The sequence below is a fragment of the Palaemon carinicauda genome, chromosome 7, assembly GCF_036898095.1.
Source record: "Palaemon carinicauda isolate YSFRI2023 chromosome 7, ASM3689809v2, whole genome shotgun sequence".
NCBI classification, from domain to species: Eukaryota; Metazoa; Arthropoda; class Malacostraca; order Decapoda; family Palaemonidae; genus Palaemon; species Palaemon carinicauda.
Window position 1 is genome coordinate 102,224,937 of NC_090731.1, and position 7,500 is coordinate 102,232,436.

Consider the following 7,500-nt stretch of genomic DNA (forward strand, 5'->3'; position numbering starts at 1 on the left):
ACACATTAACCTTTGAAGGATAATACAATAATCTTTTAGAAAATTATTCACTACAGCAGCACTGTGAAACTTGGCTATAACGTCAAAATAGCCAAAAGAGCTAAAAGAGCAGCCATTTACACATTAATACTTTGAGCTCCATAAGGCACGTCCGACACGTAACAAAGCTACAAAGGAACTGAAGCATTTTCTGGAAAAACATTTTGTGTCAAAGAACTGCCTACGTCAAACTCCAGTGTACAAACACACCCAAATTTTGTAGACTTTGTCATATGGTAGGCATGGTAAGGGAATGACGTAAGTGTACTGTAAATATAAACTTGTCCTGGAGTAACAAGGAGGATTGCTTGTGCACAGGAAGTATAAAATCATAATTGCGCAAGAAACCATGCACAAACACACAGACCGGAGCAGAAACATCCAACTTGCAAAATGTAAACAAAAGAATGAAATAAATGTATCAGGGGAAGAGGATCCCCATATTTTTTGCCATTTTTTTTGTGTATTTATTATTTGTCCCAGCGGAGAAAAGGTTATATTCACCTTTATTTATCGATTTGCCATTAAATTTTCCCCAACCAAAATCCGTGGTTCACACTGGGTGACCCTCATTACCGCTGGGTATATTGGGGTATATCTTATTAACTATTTATTTACGATGTAAATAAAGGTAATTTTCGAAGAGAGCAGGTTTTTTTCTATTCATAGCACACATTTTTAATTGGTAAAGTTTGCCAAGTGTATTTTTATAATACCCAGAATTCTACATGCTTCTCAGTGATACTGCAATGATCCTCCAGGTCCTGGAACAATCAAAGGAGAGGTTGGTCTTGGGGCAATATGAGAAACAAAGAATTGTTGTCCATGCAGACAGTTTGAATAAAACTGAACTTGCCTCCTTGTACTACCATAGTGATTGTCTCAAATAAATTTGCAACAGGGCCAAAATTGATTGGCTGAAAACAAAATGAACTGACGACAACAGCCTGGGGTTCTTCTGAACACCTGAATGTCCATCATCTGGTGTAACTTTCCATCCTAAAAAAAAAAAAAGAAAAAAAAATCGCCCATAAGCCAAAACATACATTATTGCTCCATGTAAGTTTTGTACCAGGGATAATTCTAACTTCATCATGCCTTTTTATACAGCATGAGCCACACTTTCCTATATATAAAACTAGAAACAAGGGACGACCATGTAAGAATGTTTGTAAGACTTAAAGCAAGTTAGTGATGCAGTTGTTCTCAAAAAAAATATTGATTGATCACATGTCTCTGAATATGGCTGAGCTGAATGAGGAACTTGTCAATTCTGAAGAGATACTCAATAAAAACCTGGCGAACAGGTAACTACCGCAATCACTTTAAATGTTTACTTACTGAATGTCTTCCAAACATACATTTAATCACATCTGTTCGATGCAATGAACCAAACAAGATTGTTTTGTAAACCGCGGTGAGCAAGGTAATTGAGTTTCAAACTTTCATGTTAGACAGAAGTGAGCTTGTAGGCCAACTTACGATTTTGGATGATGTCTTGCATGAAGAGATTCTGAATTACGAGAGCTGGAAATTTAAAGGTACATTTGATGACTTTGAATTCCCTCTATTATTTCCTCAGTCGCGTTTTCTATAGGCAACATTCCTGTACCAAATCACAGATGCGCAAGCAACAAAAAAAAAAGGAATAAATAAATAAAAAACACTAATGTAGTATGTCAGTTCCCCATTGAGAATACCAGAAGTATCCGTCAACACAATATCTGATAAAGCAAAGTACATTTGAGCATTTGATACAGACACAACTTTCCACAGGCTTGCCTCTAGCAACCCACTCTAAAGTGCGTAACAAGTTTCTTGTCAACAACCTGTCTGAGATGTACATTGCCTGTGATTATCAGAAGAAACTTGACATTGAACAATATCTAGAGCTAGGTGTCTTTAAGTGCATGGATACAACTGGTGGATATTTTCTGTGTTCTTTCATGAAAAATGTTGTTAATGTATGGTGTGTAGTTGACAATATCGATCTGTTAGAAACACTGACCAAAAAACTTTTCATGGAACTATGGTCGTCATGAACCTAAGAAACCACTACAATGAAACAATCAACCATCTCTTAGTTAGTCCAAAGAAATGTTATCTTTGTCGAAATCCCTAGATGTCAGATACCTGATCGAACCTGTGATCAAACGGAAATCCTTTCTTCAATTTATGAAAGTCAGTGGCAAGAAATAAGCGTTTGGTCACCAAACACAGATGTAATCATGGTTTTGCTAGATCTAGTTTCTCGTGGGTATCTTAGTTCCAATTCCTTGATAAGTCTCAAGTTCCTAACCAGCAAAGGCAACAAGTACAGACAGATGGACGTTGTGGAACATGTGCATGTCGTCGGACATCAAAAATATCAAGGGCTTATCGTACTCCACAACATTACTGGTGCCGACTGTGGCAAAAAACTTGTTGGAATCTCGAAAAAGACATGGGTTAGGACATATATGAATCGTCCCAATGACCATGGAGATTGGTGATACCCAACTCACCTGCCAACTAATTTAGTTGGCAACGAACTTCTAATTTAATTCAAACCATCTGAGAAATTCAACTGCGGTGTTTGCTGCCACAACGGACCAAGTAGATTTCCTGTACTATAAATGGAGATATTGCAATAAAAAACCTTGAAGGTGAGATGCTTCCGCCAACTCGTGCTGCCTTAATGCTGTATATCATGTATGCAAATCCCCTGGTAATGGGTGATTAGTTATACATTAGAAGATGCCCAATCATTCCTCCAGTTGACTAAAATGGATGGCATTTGAAAGGCGATCTACTTTACAGTGAAGTGTCGAATTTTGCCAGTCTCCAAATCTGTGCTTGAACTAACAGTGTGCCTGCAAAGTTGGATGTACAGCAAAATGTAGTTATTGTGAGAATGACTTGCCATGTACTCATCTTTGCAAATGTTTCAACAGTGATTGCTTAAATGTCATCAGGAATGACAGCGATATCCATAATGATGACAATGACAATAATTATTACATTGAATGCTGGGTTAAGAAATTGGTTTCTGTGTAGTTGTGACTGATTATCCAAACAGATTATTTTGTCTACAAGAATCATAAATGTTTAGTTTGACTTGTATATTGTTCACTTCTGTAATGTTCAATACTCTATAATTGGTCTTGATAAAGATGATATTGATCTCATGTACCGTGCTGCTCGTCAAAGCAATAAGTAGGTTATTTGTTCATATTATTTGGTTAATTCTAGTTGTTCTAAAAACAAGTTTTGATAAGAATTCTTAATTCTTATTGAATTATGCATGTTCCTGATCTAAGAAATGTGAACAGTGTGTAATTCTTGTCAACAATTGTTTTGCTTAGTCTTGAAGGCTTTATTTTATTTGATTTTACAAAGTTTATGTACACACTTTGTTATTCTAGTCAGGATGTTTGACTTCTTAGTTTCGTTGTAATAATTTTTTTAGTTCTAATATAATGTATGTCCTTTCTAGCTGCCTCAACGACCAGAAAAACAACAGAAATTGGTATATTCTGGTGGTCATTTTGGATTCACGCTCATTAGTGTGGAAAATATGGCGAAGAATTTTGTGCTATTGATATATGTGTCGTGCAATACAAAACAAAATGGATCACTGGAAGAATAAATTGGGAGTTAGATTGATAAAAAATCTAAGAAATTCTGCCTGATATTGCTAGCTATCTTAGAAACACATTACTGGAGTTTGGCATAGGGATTTCCTTTTGCCACCATTGGATTGCTTATACCTGAAAACGTGAGTATGAACACCAAAATCATGTCCCTGTGTGCAATAAAAGTGAAGTTATGTTGAAAATTCTGATTTTACAGAAATGGCTAGACTACATTTTGAAATTAACTGATTTATTTGGGGTCTGGGGGTGGGGGAATTGGCACCTTCCTTTCCCATACTATAGCACAAAGTCAACCGGTGAATAAATAGAATCTATTTTGACAGGCAAATCCTACGGGAGTTCTTTTTGTAACAAGTTATACAACAAAATTGATTGGCTGAAAGCAGAAAGAACTAATGACAACAGCCTGGGGTTCTGAGGATATGGATGCCCATCATCTGAAGTAATTTTCCACACTAAAGAGAGAAAAAAAAGGCCAAAAACCTATGGCATGCTTTTTGCTCTATGCAAGTTTTGCACCAGAATAATTCTGACGTGCATCGTGACTTTACATACAGCATTGGCAGCACTTCCCTGCATATGAAACTAGAAACTATGGACGACCATGTAAGAATGTGAGATTATGTCAGCCTTCTTTCATGAAAAATGTTGTTAATATGAGGTTTGCAGTTGAAAATACTGATATGTTAGAAACACTGCCCAAAATACTTTTCAGTGGACAGTGGGTGTCATGACCCAGAGAAAACAGGATGGTGATCCTATCAACGAGCTCCTATTTAGTCCAGAGATGTGTTATCTCTGTTGAAATCCCTATATGTCAGATACTTAGTCGAATCAAACCAAAATCCTTTTTTCATTTGATGATAGTTAATGCCAAGAAATAAGTGTTTGGTCACCAAACACAGATGTACTTTTGGTTTTGCTCGATCTAGTTTCTCGTGGGCCTTTTGATCCCGGTTCCCTGACAAATCTCAAGTTCTTAATCAGCAAAGGCAACAAGTACAGATATATTGACGTTGTGAAATGAGTGCAAGCTATCGTACATCGAAAAAGTCGAGGGCTCATTTTACTCGACAATTTCACTGGTGCTGACTGTGGCGGAAAACTTGTTGGTATCTGCCAAAAGGACATGGGTTATGGCATATATGAATGGTCCCAGTGACCATCCAGCCATCACTTGTTTCATGGAGATTGGTGACAGTCACCTGCCCACAGATTTAGTCTGCACAAACTTCCACAACAGTTCAGAGGAATTCATCTGCGATGTTTACTGCCCAAGGGGACCAAGTAGAGTCCCTGCTCTGCAATGGGAAATTTTTCGATAAAAAACCTTGAAGGTGAAATGATTCCACCAACTCGTGCTGCCTTAAAGGGTCCGTCTCTATGGTGTTTGACATAAGTTTAAATATCGGAAAATTGTTCTATTGTTTCTATGTATGCAGAAACATATCGTACATGCTCTCCAGAAGTTTCAACCAAATATTATTAGAAATAATGAAGATAAGGCGGTATTTAAATGATGACATCATCCTTACTGCGTCGTCTGCATGACTGAGTTTTACAGAATTGTCTTTGCGTGTTTATTTTTGCATATATATAGCAATTTTTTCACTTATGTTTCGAAATTTCTTACATCTAGCAGAGATGGAAGGCATTGGTAGAGGGTAGGTGAACACAAACTACGATCTACGAGAAGACCAGCCAGAGTTTCCAAAGACGTATAGAAGTTACGATGTATATGTGTTTGTCTACTTGCAGTTAGTATATACATTTTGTTTTCACAATGTCCTCATAAACTCTATAGCAAGGCCAATCTTACCTAAGATCAAAGAACAAAAAGTAATCAGAGAGTGATAAAAAAGAACCAAGAAGAGAATACAAAGCTGGAACATTCTTACTAAAACTCTGGCAACAATGAAGCCACTGGCAACTCATGACAACCTCACACCAAGTGTATTGTAAACATAGAGTTTAAATAACTAGTTTAGGGAGTCTTCATGTAGAAATAAACTATAAAAGTACAAAATAAGGTTATCATAATAATGTTATTTTGATTTTTCTAAAAAAAAAAAAAGCGAAAATTGATAGCAAATCTTTGGGAGCTCTTAACTCAAAAACATCCTTATCCATATTTAGGTACATCTTTCTTGGTTATTTATTGTTCAATTCCAGAGAAAATGATATCATTGAAAAGAAGAGTAAAATCCCACAATTTTGTGTGAGGGAATTATTTTCCTGTTTTTCTTTCTTCATGATTATTTTGCATGTAGACAAAGAAAATTAAGAAAAAAGTCATTACAAAAAAGAGGAAATGGAAAATCAAAAATCTGTCACACAGAATTATTCGGTTTTTAAAGAAGTTTTGAAGGTATGAGTTTCAATACAATTGGTATCATATTAGAGGAGAAAATTTACCTTTCCTATTTAGATATCATAATTTTTGCAAATTAATCAAAATGTTTTTGATCAAATGACTTGAAATTTCTATATGATAAAGGTATTATATGTCTAAAACATATATAAAAATTGTGTATTTTGAATAATAATAATAAAAAAAAAAAATGCAGTATATAGCGGATAGTCCTCTTAATGTTACATATCATTTGCGCAAATCACATGGCAATGCATGACAAGTCATACGTTAGAAGATGCCCAATACTTCCTCTAGTTGACCAAAGTGGTTGCCATTTAGAAAGGGAGTCTACTTTGCTGTTGAGTGTTAAGTTCTGCCAGACCCCAAAGCTGTGCTTAAGCCAGCAAAGAGTGCTTGCGAGGTTAGATGTACAGGAAAATGTAGTTATTGTAAGAATGACCTACCATGTACTCATCTTTTCAAACGCTACAGCAGTGATTGCTTAAATGTTATCAGGAATGACAGCAACATTCACAATGATGACAATAACTAGGAGGATGACATCGGATGTTAGGTTAAGAATTTAGTTTCTGTGTAGTTGTGATTGATTATCAAAACTTTTTGTTATGTCTGTAAGAATTATAAATGCTTAGTTTGTGTTGTACCTTATTCACTTCCGGTACGTTCAATATTCTATAATTGGTCTTGATAATGATGATGTTGATATCATGCACGGCGTTATATGTCAAAGCAATATATAGCTTATTTGTTCATGTTAATTTGATTAGTCCTAGTTGTTTTAAAAACAACTTCTTGGTATGATTTTTTATTTCTTTTTGAATTATGTATGTTCGCGATCTGAGAAAATGTAAATAGTGTGTAATTCTTGTCACCAATTATTTTGCCTAGCCTTCAAGACTTTAATTTATTTGAATTTACAAATATTATGTACACTCTATGTTATCCTAGTCAGGATGTTTGACTTCTTCTTTTGTCATTGTAATAACTGTTTAGTATGAATATAATGTCTTTGGGCTTTTTAGACAAATTCTATTAATAATGATATTGAGAGATGACTTGTTAGTTTGATCTAGCTGCTACAACGACCAAAAAAAACAACAGAAATTTACACATTTCGGAGGCCATTTTGGGTTTACGTTCTTTAGTGTGGTAAACAGGGGAAATCATTTTGTCCTATCTATAATTTGTTCTATATGTATCATGCAATACACAACAAAATGAATCCGTGTGTGACCCTTCATCACTGAAAGACGAAGATAAGAGTTAGATAGTTCTAGGAAAAAAAAAAAAAAAAAAATAACCCTGATATTGGTAGCCATCTGAAAAATTCATCATTAGAGTTTGACATACGCATTCCCTTTTGGAACTATTGGATTGCTTATGCTTAAAAACGTGAGTACTGACACCAAAATTATGTCCTGTGCAATAAAAGTGGAGCTCCTTTGAAATTTA